Genomic DNA, 17,679 nt, shown 5'->3' on the forward strand with positions numbered 1-17,679 from the left:
TGCACAGAGCATCACGCCTATTTAGAGGCTGTAGAGATCCCTGGGGGGGCTTATGGGTAGTGAGGGGCACAGATAGCTACGTCTAGGCTGGAGGCATTCCAGTGCAGATTAGGGGCTTCATGGGGGACACAAATATCTACGTCCGGGCTGGAGAGGTCCCTGGATGGCTTAGGGGGTTGTGGTGAGCACAGACACATACGTCCAAGCTGTAGTGGTACCTGGGGGTTTAGGGAGTTGGTGAGGGGCACAGAAACCTACGTATGGTCTGGAGGGGTCCCTGGGGGACTTAAAGGGTTGTGGTTGCGCAGATACCTACGTCCCGGTTGGAGGGGGCCCTGAGGAGCTTAGGGGATTTGTGTGTTGTACATGTAGCTACAACCCAGGCTGGTGGGGGCCCTATGGGTCTTACGGGGGCTTGTGGGAGGCAGAGATACGTATGTCCAGGCTGGAGAAGCCCTGGTGAGGGCTTAGGGGGTTCCTGGAGGTCACAAATATCTACATCCAGGCTGGAGGGGTTCTGGAGGTATTTGGGAGTTGTGGGGGGTCACGGATACCTATTTCAAGGCTATAGGGGTCCCGGGGTTGCTTTGGGGAATTTTGGGGTACAGATACCTATGTCCATGCTGTAGGGGTCGCTGGGAGGATCAATGGGTTCGTGAGGGTGCACAGATACCTACGTCCAGGCTATAGGTATCCTGGTGGGGCTTAGGGGTTTGTGGGGGGCACAGATACCTTCATCCAGGCAAAAGGGGTCCTGGGGGCCTTAGGGGGCGTGGAGGGAGCTCAGATAACTATGTCGAGGCTGGAGGGGTCCCATCGTGGCCTAGGGTGTTTCTGGGGGGCACAGATACCTGCGTCTAGGCTGGAGGGGTTTCGGGGGTCTTAGGAGGGTTTTGGGGTCAGAGATACCTGTGTCTAGGCTGGAGTGGTCTCGGGGGGATTAGGTGTGTTGGGGGGAACAGATACATACGTCCCGATTGTAGGGAGCCCTGGGTAGCTTAGGCGCTTTATGGGGGTCACAGATACAAACATCCATGCTGTAGGGGTCCTGAGGGTCTTTGTGTGGCTCTGGGGGTCACAGATACCTACCTACAGGCTGGAGGGATCCTGTGGGTATTAGGGGGTTTGTGGGGTGTACAGATGCCTACATCTGGGCTTGTGGGTTCCCTGGGGGGCTTAGAGGTTTGTGGGGAGCACAGATTCCTTTATCCAGGCTAGATGGGTCCCAGTGGGATTAGGGGGTTGTGGGGGGCACAGATACCTATGTAAGCAGAAGCAGGATGAACTCTACCCTGACATCTGGTGGTGAAGTATGGTGAGTGTGGAAAAGAATTTCAGGGGCTGATCGTGTTTGCATAGGCACACCCACCCCGCCTGACACGGCAACGACAGCCTGGGATGGCTGCTTTGGCAGCTGTGGTATCCCCAGTTTATTTGTTGTTGGGGCATGAGATGTGCAGTGTTGTCACCCTGATTGTGTGGATGAGGAACTGTGAAAGTGCTTTGAGACAGGGATTCTCACCATCAATTGAGTGGCACTCGCTAGACAAGATAGTGGGCTCCTTGGGTGAGCCAGAAACATGAATTGCACTTTTTTCTCTTTTAGCAGTTGAATAATAGAGCTGATTTTTGATTTTTTTAAGAATTGAAGTTCTAGGTTCCTGAGCTGAAATCACTAAAGAGCTGTGCTAGCCAGTGGGGGAGTCTGAAGCTATATTGCGGAGCAGAGCAACTAGCAGAGAGAAGTAGTTTGTGGGATGGTTGGAGTGGCCCAAAGAGTGAGGTGAACCAAGTAGTTTTTTGGGACAGCTGGAGCAGATCACAGGTCGGTTCTTGGAGCAGAGCAGCTGGTGGACCGAGCTGAGCAGTTCATGGGGAAGGTGGAAGCAGAATCCCACGGAGAGGCAGGGCAGTCGGCAGTGGACCATGTAAGGTGCACCTTTCTACCCAAGCTGGCAGGGGGAAAAACCCTGCAGATAGACTCTTGAACTCTGGAGTTGCGGGACTGTGGGTGATGTTGGGGTTGCTGGACTCTTGAAACATTTGAGGTATTGGACTTTGGAGTCTTGGGGTTTTTGGGGGATTGCTGGACTCAAGATTCCAGGGAAAAGGACACGGCCTAGTTGAGGTGTTTTCCCAATTTAATGCTATGTTGTTTATCTCACATTCTTAAACGTTTTCTGCTACACCCAGACTCTGTGCTTGTGAGAGGGGAAGTATTGCCTCTTTGAGGCACTTAGGGGTGCGTATGTAAAATTTTCCCATGTCACTGGGTGAGGGCTCTAGCTGGTTTGCATTACGTTGTAGGGAAGGGATCCCTGTGTATTGAACCCAGTCCTTACTGCTATCAATTCAGCCTGGCAGAAGGGTTCCACCTATGTCCAGGCTGAAGGGGCCCCTGGGAGGCTTAGAGGGTTCGTGGGGGGCACAGATACCTACGTCCGGGCTGCAGGGGTCCCAGAGGGGCTTAGGCGGTTCGTGGGGCACACTGATATTTAGGTCACGGAGTGTTGGGGAATCCAGCCCTGCACCTCTCTTCCTGGGACACACAGTGACTCAGCCAGCCAGTAAAACAGAAGGTTTTTTTGGCCAACAGGAACGAAGGATACAGCAGAGCTTTTGGGCACAACCAGGACCCCTCAATCGATTCCCTCTGGGGGTTCAGGAAGCTTAGTTCCCAGTTTGGGATTCCCTGAATTCCAACAACCCAGCTCCAAATCAGAACTTAACTAACTCCCTGCAGCTGGCCCCTTCCTGTGTCCAGCTTCCCGGGCAAAGTTGCTGGCCCCCTCCCCCCTGCCTAGCTCAGGTTACAGGGTTAGGTCCTGTCCCTCACCTTAAGTCACCCCCTCCTCTCCCATGCCCCACACAGACAGTCCTTACTCCATCACAGTAATGCCCAGAGCATTTCCCGCATGGAGCAACAGTGACACCATGTGGCCACACAGGGTAATGCACAGAGCACCACACCTACGTAGAAGCTGTAGAGATCCCTGGGGGTTTAGGGGTCATGGGAGGTGCAGATAGTTATGGCCAGGCTGGAGGCATTTCGGGGCACTTAAGGGGGTTCGTAGAGTCACAGATACCTACATCCAGGATGGTCGGGACCCTGGGGGAGTTAGGGGGATTTTGGGGGGGCATAGGTACTTACGTCCAGGCTGTAGAGGTCCTGGTGGGGATTAAGGGCTTCGTGGAGGACACCAATACCTATGTCCGGGCTGGAGGGGTCCCTGGATGGCTTAGGGGGTTGTGGTGAGCACAGTGATCTCTGGGGGTTTAGGGACTTGGTGAGGGGCACAGATACCTATGTATGTCTTGGAGGGGTCCCTGGGGGGGCTTGGTATTGTAGGGGACACAGATACCTATGTCCAGGCTATAGGGATTCTGTGGGGGCTTAGGGCATCGGGGGGCACAGATACCTACATCCAGGGTGGAGGGGTCCGGCGGAATTAGGGGGGTTGTGAGGGGCACAGATATGTACGTCCAGGTTGGAGAGGTTCCGGGGAGGATTAGGGGGGTTTGCGGATTGCAGAGATACCTATCTCCAAGCTCAAGGGGTCCCTGAGGGGCTTAGGGTTTTTTTGAGAGGCAATGATATCTATGTCCACGTTGGAGTGGTTCCTGGGGGGTTTAGGGGGTTCCTGGGAGACACAGATACCTAGGTCCATACTGTAGGGGTTCCTGGGGTGGATTAGGGGTTTTCTGGGGGGAACAGATACATACGTCTAGGCTGTAGGGGTCCCTAGGAGGCTTAGGGGGTTTGTGGGGGGCTGAGATACCTACGTGCAGGCAATCGGGCTTCCAGGGGGAATTTGTGTGTTGGAGGGGTACAGATACCTAGTTCCAGGCTGGAGGGTTCCCGGGGTGGGGGCCTTAGGCAGTTTGTGAGGGGCACAGATACCTGCATCCAGGCTGGAGGGGTCCCTGGGGGACTAAGGGGGTTTCTGGTGGGCACAGATACCCACCTCCAGGCTGGAGGGGTTCCTTGGCACTTAGGGATTGTGCGGGGCACAGATACCTCCGTCCATGCTGGAAGGTCCCTGGCAGGCTTAACAGGTTCGTTGTTGGCACAGATACCTAAGTCCAGGCTGGAGGGGTCCAGGGTGGTCTTACTGGGTTCAGGGGGCACAGATACTTATCTCTAGGCTGTAGGGGTCCCTGGTGGGCTTAGGGGGGTTTGGGGGGCCCCAGATACCTAAGTCCATGCTGTAGGTGTCCCTACAGGTGCTTATGGGTTCCTGGGGTGCACAGATACTTATGTCAAGGCTGGAGGGGTCCCGGGGGGTTGGGGTTTCGTGGGGGGCACAGATACAAACCTCCAGGCTGTAGGAGTCCCAGGGGGGCTGTGGGGGTACAGATACCTACATCTAGGCTGGAGGGGTCCTGGGGGTATAGGGGGTTTGTGGGGGGCACAGATACCTAGGTCCAGGCTGTCGGTGTCCCAGGGAGATTAGGCGGTTCACTGGGGGCTCAGATACATCCAGGCTGGAAGTGTCCCGAGGAGCTTATGGGGTTCGTGGGGTGCTCAGACACCTGTGTCCAGGCTGTAGGGATCCCTGGGGGCTTAGGGGGTTCGTGGTGGTCACAGATAGGTACATCCAGGCTGAAGGGGTGGCTGGGGCGTTTAGAGGGGTTGTGGGAGCACAGATACCTACGTCCAGGCTAAAGGGGTAATGGGGGTGCTTAGGGGATCAGGGCGGACACAGATACCTACGTGCAGACTGGAGGGGTCCCGAAGGGATTGGGGGTGGAGGGGGGAACAGATGCTTACGTCCTAGCTGGAGGGGTCCTGGGTGGTTTAGGAGGTTTGTTGGAGTCACAGATACCTACGTCCAGGCTGTAGGGGTTCCTGGGGCGACAGCCTGGATGTAGGGTTATGTGCCACCTCAGCCCTCTATGCACCCCAGGAACATCTACAGCCAGGACGTTGGTATCTGTGCCCCCCATAAACCCCCTAATCCTCACGGGAACCCCTACAGCCTGGAAGTAGGTATCTGTGCCCCCCACGAACCCACAAAGCCCCCCAGGGACCTTTACAGCCAGGACGTTGGTATCTGTGCCCCCCATAAATCTCCTAAGCCCTCTGGGACCCCTCCAGTCTGCACGTAGGTACCTGTGACCCCCAGAAACCCCTTAATGGCCCAGGAACCCCTACAGCCTAGATATAGGTATCTGTGACTCCAAGAAACCTCCCAAACCACCCAGGATCCCTCCAGCTAGGACATAGGCATCTGTTCCCCCCTGTATCCCCAATCACCTCAGGACCCCTAGACCCTGGACTTAGGTATCTGTGTCAGCCCCGATCCCCTAAGCACCCCCATTACCCTTTTAGCCTGGACGTAGGTATCTGTGCTCCCACAACCCCCCTAAATGCCCCAACCACCCTTTCAGCCTGGATGTACCTCTCTGTGACCCCCACGAACCCCCTAAGCCCCCAGGGATCCCTACAGTCTGGACACAGGTGTCTGAGCACCCCACGAACCCCCTAAGCTCCTCGGGACACATCCAGCCTGGATGTATCTGAGCCCCCAGTGAATCGCCTAATCTCCCTGGGACACCAACAGCCTGGACCTAGGTATCTGTGCCCCCCACAAACCCCCTATAACCCTCAGGACCCCTCCAGCCTACATGTAGGTATCTGTACCCCCACAAACTCCACCAGAGAGGTCCTTTGGGGCCATCTGCCTGTCCCAAGTCAGGATAAAGGAGGAGGGCTGGGCGTGGGCTAGCAACTCCACCTCGTAAAAAATCAACCCGCGACAGAGACGCCAACAATAGAGACAACAGAGACTTTTACCCTGGAAAAAGAAGGGTCTTCAATTCGAAGATGCATGATGCTGGGTGGTAAAAGCCATGAGGAAGCCACTAAGCTGATTACCCTTCTTGCAGCCAGGAGGATTACCATAGGCACATGGAACGTGAGGCACCAGACAGGCACTGTGGTGGAACCCCCAAGGCAAGTGGAAAAGAGGCCGTCCAAGAAACACCTGGTGACGTGACCTTCAGGTTGATAGCAAAAAACCAGTTAGAACGAATGGCCCAGGATAGAGGACCCTGGAGATCTGTTGTTGGTGGCCCATATCCCAATTGGTGTGACAAGCGTGAGTGAGTGAGTACCCCCACAGCCCCCCTGGGACTCCTACAGCCTGGACATAAATATCTGTGCACCCCAAGAAACCATAAGCACCTGTAGGAACGCCTACAGCATGGACTTAGGTAACTGGGCCCCCCAAACCCCGCTAAGCCCATCAGGGACCCCTACAGCCTAGAGATAAGTATGTGCCCCCCCGAACCCCATAAGACCCCCCTGGATCCCTCCAGCCTGGACTTAGGTATCTGTGCCCCCCACGAACCCACTAAGCCCCCCAGGGACCCTCCAGCCTGGACGGAGGTATCTGTGCCCACCAGAAACCCCCTTATCCCCCCAAGGACCCCTCCAGCCTGGATGCAGGTATCTGTGCCCCTCATAAACTGCCTAAGCCCCAACCCCCACCCCGGGAACCCTCCAGCCAGGACCTAGGTATCTGTGCCCCCTCAACACACTAATTCCCCCTGGAAGCCCGATTGCCTGCACGTAGGTATCTCTGATCCCACAAACACCCTAAGCCTCCCATGAAACCCTACAGCCTAGACGTATGTATCTGTGCCCCCCAGAAAACCCCTAATCCACCCGGGGATCCCTACAGCATGGACCTAGGTATCTGTGCCCCCCAGGCACCCCCTAAACCCCACAGGAACCACTCCAATCTCCACATAGATATCTGTGCCTCCTAAAAAAAACCCTAAGCCCCCCATGGACCCCTAAAGCCTGGAAATAGGTATCTCTGCTGTCCGCAAAAGCCCCTAATCCTCCCCAGAACTTCTCCAGCCTGGACATACATATCAGTGCCCCCACAGACCCCCTAAGAGCCCGGTACCCCTCCAGCCTGGATGTAGGTGTCTGTGCCCCTCTGATGCTCTAAGACCCCTCCAGAATCCCTGTAGCCTGGACGTAGGTATCTGTGTCCCCTACAATACCACTAAGCCCCCCCAGGGACCCCTCCAAGACATACATAGGTATCTGTGCCCCTCACCAAGTCCCTAAACCCCCAGGGACCACTGTGCTCACCATAACTCCCTAAGCCATCCAGGGACCCCTCCAGCCCGGACGTAGATATTGGTGTCCTCCACGAAGCCCCTAATCCCCACCAGGACTTCTACAGCCTGGACGCAAGTACCTATGACCCCCACAACCCCCCTAGCTCCCTCAGGGTCACGACCATCCTGGACGTAGGTATCTGTGACCCTATGAACCCCCTTAAGCCCCCCCGGAATGTCTCCAGCCTGGACGTAGCGATCTGTACCTCCCATGACCCCTAAGTCCCCCAGGAATCTCTACAGCCTCTACGTAGGTGTGATGCTCTGTGCATTACCCTGCTTGGCCACATGGTGTCACTATTGCTCCATGCGGGAAATGCTCTGGGCATTACTGTGATGGAGTAGGGACTGTCTGAGTGGGGGATGGGAGAACAGTGGGTGACTTTAGGTGAGGGACAGGACCTAAGCCTGTAACTCGAGCTAGGCAGTGGGGAGGGGGGTCAGCACCTTTGCCCGGGAAGCTGGACAAAGAAAGGGGCCGGCTGGATGGAGTTAGTTCAGTTTTGCTTTGGAGCTGGGTTGTTGGAATTCAGGGAATCCCAAACTGGGAACTAAGCTTCCTGAACCCCCAGAAGGACTCGATTGAGGGGTCCTGGTTGTGCCCAAAAGCTCTGCTGTATCCTTCGTTCCTGTTGGCCAAAAAAACCTTCTGTTTTACTGGCTAGCTGAGTCACTGTCTGTCCCAGGAAGAGGGGTGCAGAGCCGGATTCCACCACACTCTGTGACACTCCCTAAGCCCCTCTGGGACCCCGCAGCCTGGATGTAGGTATCTATGCCCCTCACCAAACCCCTGAGCCCCCCAGTGACCCCTACAGCCTGTACCTAAATATCTGTGCCCCCCACGAACCCCCTAAGCCCCCCAGTGACCCCTACAGCTTGGACCTAGGTATCTGTGCCCCCACGAACCCCCTAAGCCCCCCAGGGACCCCTACAGCCTGGACGTAGGTGGAACCCTTCTGCCAGACTGAAATGATAGCAGTAAGGACTGGGTTCAATACATAGGAGTCCCTTCCCTACAACGTAATGCAAACCAGCTCGAGCCCCCACCCAGTGACCTGGGAAAATTTTACATATGCACCCCTAGGTGCCTCAAAGAGGCAATGCTTCCCCTCTCACAAGCATAGAGTCTTGGTGTAGCACCTTTAATAATGTGAGATAAACAACATAGCATTAAATTGGGAAAACACCTCAACTAGGCCATGTCCTTTTCCCTAGGCTCTTGAGTTCAGCAATCCCCAAATCACCCCAAGACTCCAAAGTCCGATACCTCAAATGTTTCAAGAGTCCAGCAACCCCAAAATCACCCACAGTCCCGCAACCCCAGAGTTCAAGAGTCTGTCTGCAGGGTTTTCCCCCGCCAGCCTGGGTAGAAAAGAGCATCTTACGTGGTCCACTTCCGACTGCCCTGCATCTCCGTGGGATTCTACTTCCACCTTCCCCACCAGCCAACCTGTGATCTGCTCCAGCTGTCCCAAAAAACTGCTCAGCTCACCTCACTCTATGGGCTACTCCAACCATCCCACAAACTGCTCTTCTCCATGAGCTGCTCTGCTCCGCAACACAACTTTAGACTCCCACACTAACTAACACAGCTCTTCAGTGATTTCAGTTCAGGAACCTAGAACTTCAATTCTTAAGAAAATCAAAAATCAGCTCTGTTATTCAACTGTTAAAAGAGAAAAAGGTACAATTGATGTTTCTGGCTCACTCAAGGAGCCCACTCCCTTGTCTAGCGAGTGCCACTCAATTGATGGTGAGAACCACTGTCTCAAAGCAGTTTCACAGTTCCTCATCCACACAATCAGGGTGCCAACTCTCCACATCTCATGCCCCAACAACATACAAACTGGGGATACCACAGCTGCCAAAGCAACCATCCCAGGCTGCCGTGGCCGTGTCAGGCGGGGTGGGTGTGTCTATGCAAACATGATCAGCCCCTGAAATTCTTTTCCACACTTGCCATAATTCACCAACAGATGTCAGGGTAGAGTTCATCCTGCTTATGCTTACATAGGTTGTGCCCCCCACAACTCCCTAATCCCACCGGGACCCATCTAGGCTGGATAAAGGTATCTGTGCTCCCCACAAAACTCTGAGCCCCCCAGGGAACCCAGAAGCCCAGATGTAGGCATCTGTATGCCCCACAAACCCCCTAAGGCCCACAGGACCCCTCCAGCCTGTAGGTAGGTTTCTGTGACCCCCAGAGCCCCACAAAACCCTCGGGACCCCTACAGCATGGATGTTTGTATCTATGACCCCCACAAACCCCCTAAGCTACCCAGGGCCACCTACAACTGGGACGTAGGTATGTGTTCCCCCCCCAACACAGCTAATCCCCCCTGGGACTCCTCCAGCCTAGACATAGATATCTCTGACCCCACGAATCCCCTAAGCCACGACGGGGCCCCTCCAGCACAGACATAGGTATCTGTGCCCCCACAACCCTCCTAAGACCCCCGAAACCCCTCCAGCCTAGACACAGGTATCTGTGCCCCCCACAGACACCCTAGGCCACGATGGGACCCCTCCAGCCTCGACATAGTTATCTGAGATCCCCACAACCCCCTTAAGCCCCCCAGAACCCCTCCAGCCTAGATGCAGGTATCTGTGCCCAACACGATCCCTCTAAGGCCCCCAGGACCCCTCTTGCCTGGATGAAGGTATCTGTGCCCCTCACAAACCCTTAAGCCCCCCCAGGATCCCTATAGCCTAGACGTAGGTATCTGTGCACCCTCACGAACACACTGATGCTCCTAGCGACCCCTACAGCATGGACGTAGGTGTCTGTACCCCAAAATGCCCCAAAGCAACCCCGGGACCCCTACAGCATTGAAATAGGTATCTGTGCCCCCCCACAACTCCCTAATACCCCCAGAACCCCTCCAGCCTGGATGTAGATATTTATGACCTCCAGGAACCTCCTAAGCCCTCCCCACGACTTCTCCAGCCTGAACATAGGTATCTCTGCCTTCCACAAGCCCCCTAAGACCCATAGGGCCCCCACCAGCCTGGTTGTAGCTATGTGTATGCCACACCAACCCCCTAAGCTCCCCAGGGCCCTCTACAACCGGGACGTAGGTATCTGTGCAACCACAATCCCTTAAGTCCCCCAGAGACCCCTCCAGACCATACATAGCTTTCTGTGCCCCTCACCAACTCCCTAAACCCCTAGGGACCAATACAGCCTGGACGTATGTATCTGTGCTCATCACAAACCCCTAAGCCGTCCAGGGACCTCTCCAGCCCGGATGTAGATATTTGTGTCCCCCATGAAACCCTAATCCCCACTGGAATGCCTCCAGCCTAGACGTAGCTATCTGTGCCCCCTAAGACTCCTAAGCCCCCCAGGGATCTCTACAGCCTCTACACAGGTGTGATGCTCTGTGCATTACCCTGCATGGCCACATGGTGTCACTGTTGCTCCAAGCGGGAAATGCTCTGTGCATTACCCTGTGTGGTCACATGGTGTCACTTATCAGAGGGGTAGCCCGTGTTAATCTGGCTCTGTAAAAGCAGCAAAGAGTTCTGTGGCACCTTATAGACAAACAGACGTTTTGGAGCATGAGCTTTCGTGGGTGAATACCCACTTCATCAGATGCATGTAGTGAAAATTTCCAGGGGCAGGTATATATATGCAGGCAAGCTAGAAATAATGAGGTAGTTCAATCCGGGAGTGAGGCCCTGTTCTAGCAGTTGAGGTGTGAAAACCAAGGGAGGAGAAACTGGTTCTGTAATTGGCAAACCATTCACAGTCTTTGTTTAATCTTGAGCTGATGGTGTCAAATTTGCAGATGAACTGAAGCTCAGCAGTTTCTCTTTGAAGTCTGGTCCTGAAGTTTTTTTGCCGCAGGATGGCCACCTTAAGGTCTGCTATAGTGTGGCCAGGGAGGCTGAAGTGTTCTCCTACAGGTTTTTGTATATTGCCATTCCTAATATCTGATTTGTGTCCATTTATCCTTTTCCATAGCAACTGTCCAGTTTGGCCGATGTACATAGCAGAGGGGCATTGCTGGCATATGATGGCTTATATTACATTTGTGGACGTGCAGGTGAATGAACCGGTGATGGCGTGGCTGATCTGGTTAGGTCCTGTGATGGTGTCGCTGGTGTAGATATGTGGGCAGAGTTGGCACCGAGGTTTGTTGCATGGATTGGTTCCTGAGCTAGAGTTACTATGGTGCGGTGTGCAGTTACTGGTGAGAATATGTTTCAGGGTGGCAGGTTGCCTGTGGGTGAGGACTGGCCTGCCACCCAAGGCCTGTGAAAGTGTGGGATCATTGTCCAGGATGGGTTGTAGTTCCCTGATGATGCGTCGGAGAGGTTTTAGTTGGGGACTGTATGTGATGGCCAGTGGAGTCCTGTTGGTTTCTTTCTTGGGTTTGTCTTGCAGTAGGAGGTTTCTGGGTACACGTCTGGCTCTGTTGATCTGTTTCCTTATTTCCTCGTGTGGGTATTGTGGTTTTGAGAATGCTTGGTGGAGATTCTGTAGGTGTTGGTCTCTGTCTGAGGGGTTAGAGCAGATGTGGTTGTACCTCAGTGCTTGGCTGTAGACAATGGATCGTGTGATGTGCCCAGGATGGAAGCTGGAGGCATGAAGATACGCATAGAGGTCGGTAGGTTTTCGGTATAGGGTGGTGGTAATGTGACCATCACTTATTTGCACCGTGGTGTCTAGGAAGTGGACCTCCCGTATAGATTGGTCCAGGCTGAGGTTGATGGTGGGGTGGAAGCTGTTGAAATCACGGTGGAATATTTCCAGAGACTCCTTCGCATGGGTCCAGATGATGAAGATGTCATCAATGTAGCATAGCTAGAGAAGGGGCGTGAGTGGACGAGAGCTGAGGAAGCGTTGTTCCAGGTCGGCCATAAAAATATTGGCATATTGTGGGGCCATGCGGGTGCCAGTAGCTGTGCCACTGATCTGGAGATATATATTGTCATCAAATTTGAAATAGTTGTGTGTGAGGATAAAGGCACAGAGCTCAGCAGCCAGTTGTGCTGTGGCATCATCAGGAATATTGTTCCTGACAGCTTGTATTCCATCTGTGTGTTGGATGTTCGTGTAGAGAGCCTCTACATCCATGGTGGCTAGGATGGTGTTTTCTGGAAGGTCACCAATGCGTTGTAGTTTCCTCAGGAAATCAGTGGTGTCACGGAGATAGCTGGGAGTGCTGATGGCATAGGGTCTGAGTAGAGAGTCCACATATCCAGACAGTCCTTCAGTGAGAGTGCCAATGCCCGAGATGATGGGGCGTCCAGGATTTCCGGGTTTGTGGATCTTGGGTAGTAGATAGAATAATCCTGGTCTGGGCTCTAAGGGTATGTTGATTTGTTCTGGTGTTAGTGTAGGGAGTGTCCTGAGTAGATGGTGCAGTTTCTTAGTGTATTCCTCAGTGGGATCTGAGGGAAGTGGCCTGTAGAATTTGGTGTTGGAGAGTTGTCTGGCAGCCTCCTTTTGGTAGTCAGACCTGTTCATGATGACAACAGCACCTCCTTTATCAGCCTCTTTGATGATAATGTCTGGGTGGTTTCTGAGGCTGTGGATGGCATTGCGTTCTGCACGACTTAGGTTATGAGGCAAGCGATGTTGTTTTTCCACAATTTCTGCCTGTGCACGTCGGTGGAAGCATTCAATGTAGAGGTCCAGACTGTCATTTCACCCCTCAAAAAAAGTCCATGTGGGTATTCACCCATGAAAGCTCATGCTCCAAAACATCTGTTAGTCTAGAAGGTGCCACAGGACTCTTTGCTGCTTTTACAGATCCAGACTAACACGGCTACTCCTCTGATAAAGTGTCACTGCTGCTCCATGCAGGAAATGCTCTGTGCATTACCCTGCATGGCCACACGGTGTCACTGTTGCTCCATGCGGGAAATGCTCTGTGTATTACCCCGCGTGGCCACATGGTGTCACTGTTGCCCTGTGAGGGAAATGCTCTGGGCATTACTGTGATGGAGTAGGGACTGTCTGTGTGGGGGATGGGGGAGCAGGGGGTGACTTTAGGACCAGACTCGTGCTCAGCCTGTAACCTGAGCTAGGCAGGGGGGAGGAGGTCAGCACCTTTGCCCGGGAAGCTGGACACAGGAAGGGGCCGGCTGGAGGGAATTGGGTTAGTTCAGTTTCGCTTTTGGTCTTGGTGGTTGGAATTCAGGGAATCCCAAACTGGGAACTAAGTTTCCTGAACTCCCAGAAGGACTCGATTGCGAGGTCCTGCTTCTGCTTCCAAGCTCTGCTGTATCCTTCGCTCCTGTTGTCCAATAAACCTTCTGTTTTACTGGCTGGCTGAGAGTCACTGTGAGTCCCAGGAAGAGGGGTGCAGGACCGGACTCTCCCACACTCTGTGACAGACCCAAAGCCCCTTTGGGACCCCTGCAGCCTGGACGTAGGTATCTGTGCCCCCCACCAAACACCTAAGCCCTCTGGAGACCCCTCCAGCCTGAACTTAGGTATCTGTGCCTCCCACAACCCCCCTAAGCCCCCCAAAGACCTATACAGCCAGGACACTGGTATCTGTACCCCATATAGACTCCATAAGCCCCCTGGGACACTCCAGTGTGCACGTAGATATATGTGCCCCTCAGAAACCCCCTAACACCCCAGGAACCCCTACAGCCTGGACATAAGTATTTGCACTCCCACAACCCCCCTAACACCCTCCTGGGACATCTACAATCTGGACGTAGATATCTGTGCCCCTCACAAAACCTCTACCCCCCCCCCCGTGACCGATACAGCCTGGACATACGTATCTGTGCCCACCCGAACTCCTAAGATCCCCTGGTAACCCTACAGCCTGGACATAGGTACCTTGGGCCCCCACAAATCCCCTAAGACTCCTAGGATGCCTCTGTGCACCCCAAGGCCCCTAAGATCCCCCGGACCCCTACAGCCTGGATGTAGGTGTGACGGTGTTGCCCGTGGGAGCCAGCTGAGGTCACTCAATCAGGGTAAACTGCAAACAAAACAGAGCAGACAAATCCCAAACACTGGTGGTTATTTTAATACTTAGATTTACCAAGCCAGCACAAAACAGCTTCTGTAGTACCTCCCTGGTTACTTAGAAGTTTAAACCACGCAGTTCCCTTAAAGTACGTAGCCTCAGGCCTCCGTCCAGACACACCTGTCAGATATGATGATGATTCCTGAAAATCTTACTTCATCATATAAAAGAAAAGATTCTTCTGATCCCAAAGGATCAGCCACATACCCAGGTTCAATTATAACTTAGATTAATAGATTCATAGATTGTAGGGTCAGAAGGGACCAATGTGATCATCTAGTCCGACCCCCTGCACAAAGCAGGCCACAGAACCCTACCCATTCACTTCTATAACAAACCCCTAACCTATGTCTGAGTTACTGAAGTCTTCAAATTGTGGTTTGAAGACCTCAAGCTGCAGAGAATCCACCAGCAAGTGACCCATGCCTCACGCTGCAGGGGAAGGCCAAACACCTCCAGGGCTCTGCCAATCTGCCCTGGAGGAAAGTTCTTTCCTGACCCCAAATATGGCGATCAGCTAAACCCTGAGCATGTGGGCAAGACTCATCAGCCAACTTAGATCTCACCCAAAATACATGCTATAGCCAATTCTTATTAACTAAGCTAAAATTTATTAGAAAAGAAAAGAGAGAGAGTGTAGTTAAAAGATTAATAGACATTAATTTAAGGGCCCAAAAGCAAGCTATTCCGATGGGTAGGAAAGATAGAAAATGTGGCAAAAGACCACCTTGGCTTAACCACGAGATCTTGCGTGACCTACAAAATAAAAAGGAGTCATATAAAAAATGGAAACTAGGTCAGATTGCAAAGGATGAATATAGGCAAATAACACAGGAATGCAGGGGCAAGATTAGAAAGGCAAAGGCACAAAATGAGCTCAAACTAGCTATGGGAATAAAGGGGAAACAAGAAGACTTTTTATCAATACATTAGAAGCAAGAGGAAGACCAAGGACAGGGTAGGCCCACTGCTCAGTGAGGAGGGGGAAACAATAACGGGAGACTTGGAAATGGCAGAGATGCTTAATGACTTCTTTGTTTCGGTCTTCACTGAGAAGTCTGAAGGAATGTCTAACAAAGTGAATGCTTATGGGAAGGGGGTAGTTTTAGAAGATAAAATTAAAAAAGAGCAAGTTAAAAATCACTTAGAAAAGTTAGATGCCTGCAAGTCACCAGGGCCTGATGAAATGCATCCTAGAATACTCAAGGAGTTCATGGAGGATGTATCTGAGCCGCTAGCTATTATCTTTGGGAAATCATGGGAGACGGGAGAGATTCCAGAAGACGGAAAAGAGCAAATATAGTGCCCATCTATAGAAAGGGAAATAAAAACAACCCAGGAAACTACAGACCAGTTAGTTTAACTTCTGTGCCAGGGAAGATAATGGAGCAGGTAATTAAAGAAATCATCTGCAAACACTTGGAAGGTGGTAAGGTGATAGGGAATAGCCAGCATGGATTTGTAAAGAACAAATCATGTCAAACCAAACTGATCGCTTTCTTTGATAGGATAACGAGTCTTGTGGCTAAGGGAGGAGCAGTGGATGTGGTATACCTAGACTTTAGTAAGGCATTTGATACGGTCTCCCATGATATCCTTATCGATAAACTAGGCAAATACAATTTAGATGGGGCTACTATAAGGTGGGTTCACAACTGGCTGGATAACCGTACTCAGAGAGTAGTTGTTAATGGCTCCCAATCCTGCTGGAAAGGTATAACAAGTGGGGTTCCGCAGGGGTCTGTTTTGGGACCAGCTCTGTTCAATATCTTCATCAACTACTTAGATGTTGGCATAGAAAGTACGCTTATTAAGTTTGCGGACGATACCAAACTGGGAGGGATTGCAACTGCTTTGGAGGAAAGGGTCAAAATTCAAAATGATCTGGACAAATTGGAGAAATGGCCTGAGGTGAACCGGATGAAGTTCAATAAAGACAAATGCAAAGTGCTCCACTTAGGAAGGAACAATCAGTTTCACACATACAGAATGGGAAGAGACTGTCTAGGAAGGAGTATGGCAGAAAGAGATCTAGGGCTCATAGTGGACCACAAGCGAAATATGAGTCAACAGTGTGATACTGTTGCAAAAAAAGCAAACGTGATTCTGGGATGCATTAACAGGTGTGTTGTAAACAAGACACGAGAAGTCATTCTTCTGCTCTCCTCTGCACTGGTTAGGCCTCAACTGGAGTATTGTGTCCAGTTCTGGGCACCACATTTCAAGAAAGATGTGGAGAAACTGGAGAGGGTCCAGAGAAGAGCAACAAGAATGATTAAAGGTCTTGAGAACATGACCTATGAAGGAAGGCTGAAAGAATTGGTTTTATTTAGTTTGGAAAAGAGAAGGCTGAGAGGGGACATGATAGCAGTTTTCAGGTATCTAAAAGGGTGTCATCAGGAGGAGGGAGAAAACTTGTTCATCTTAGCCTCTAAGGATAGAACAAGAAGCAATGGGCTTCAACTACAGCAAGGGAGGTTTAGGTTGGACGTTAGGAAACAGTTCCTAACTGTCAAGGTAGTTAAACATTGGAATAAATTGCCTAGGGAGGTTGTGGAATCTCCATCTCTGGAGATATTTAAGAGTAGGTTAGATAAATGTCTATCAGGGATGGTCTAGACAGTATTTGGTCCTGCCATGAGGGCAGGGGACTGGACTCGATGACCTCTCGAGGTCCCTTCCAGTCCTAGAGTCTATGAATCTATTAATGGCTGTTAGCCATCCTGGGTAAGGAATGGTATCCCTAGCCTCTGTTTATCAGAGGGTGGAGATAGATGGCAGGAGAGAGATCACTTGATCATTACATATTAGGTTCAGTCTGTCTGGGGCACCTGGCATTGGCCACTGTTGGCAGATAGGTTGCAGGGTTGGATAGACCTTTAGTCTGACCCAGTATGGCCATTCTTAGGTTCTTATTAAGGAAGGGACAAAACTCTCTGGTGGAGTTTCTGTAGTGTAGTGGTTATCACGTTTGCCTAACACCCAAAAGGCTCCTGTTTTGAAACCAGGCAGAAACATGATGGCTTAATTTTCCCAGTTTCTACTGGCCTGTCCTTGCTGTTGTAGGAGCAGCAGTGATTTCTATGCTCAAAAGGTCTGTTATATTTCCCCTCCCTCCCACTTTTGTCTCCTCTCCCTCTCTGAATACCTGTGAAGTGGCTTTCCCCCTCCCCCCACTCCTGGAATGCTTGTGGGATGAGGGGGCTGGTTGAAGAGCAGAAGAGCTCCCAAGTAGACAAGGTGTCTGGGATTCTAATTAGGCAGCACTCACACCCCCAGAGCATGGACACTGCCCAAGGTGCAGTGTGACCCACCAGATGCAGCCAAGTCATCTGTAGTCGCAGGCCATGAGGAGCAGGTCCTTAAAAGGGGAAGGGGCCATGTGCTCAGCTGTGCATTCACAAGCTTGTACGTCCAGAGAATGCCCTTGGCCTGGACCACCTGGCCAGTGGTTCTCTGCGTTGTATTTCATTGTGCCTCAGGAAGACTTACCTTCATCCCATCATCCATCGCGGCACTGTGGGACACTTACCTTGCTGAA

Source organism: Gopherus flavomarginatus, unplaced genomic scaffold (genome assembly GCF_025201925.1).
Source record: "Gopherus flavomarginatus isolate rGopFla2 unplaced genomic scaffold, rGopFla2.mat.asm mat_scaffold_34_arrow_ctg1, whole genome shotgun sequence".
Taxonomy (NCBI): Eukaryota; Metazoa; Chordata; order Testudines; family Testudinidae; genus Gopherus; species Gopherus flavomarginatus.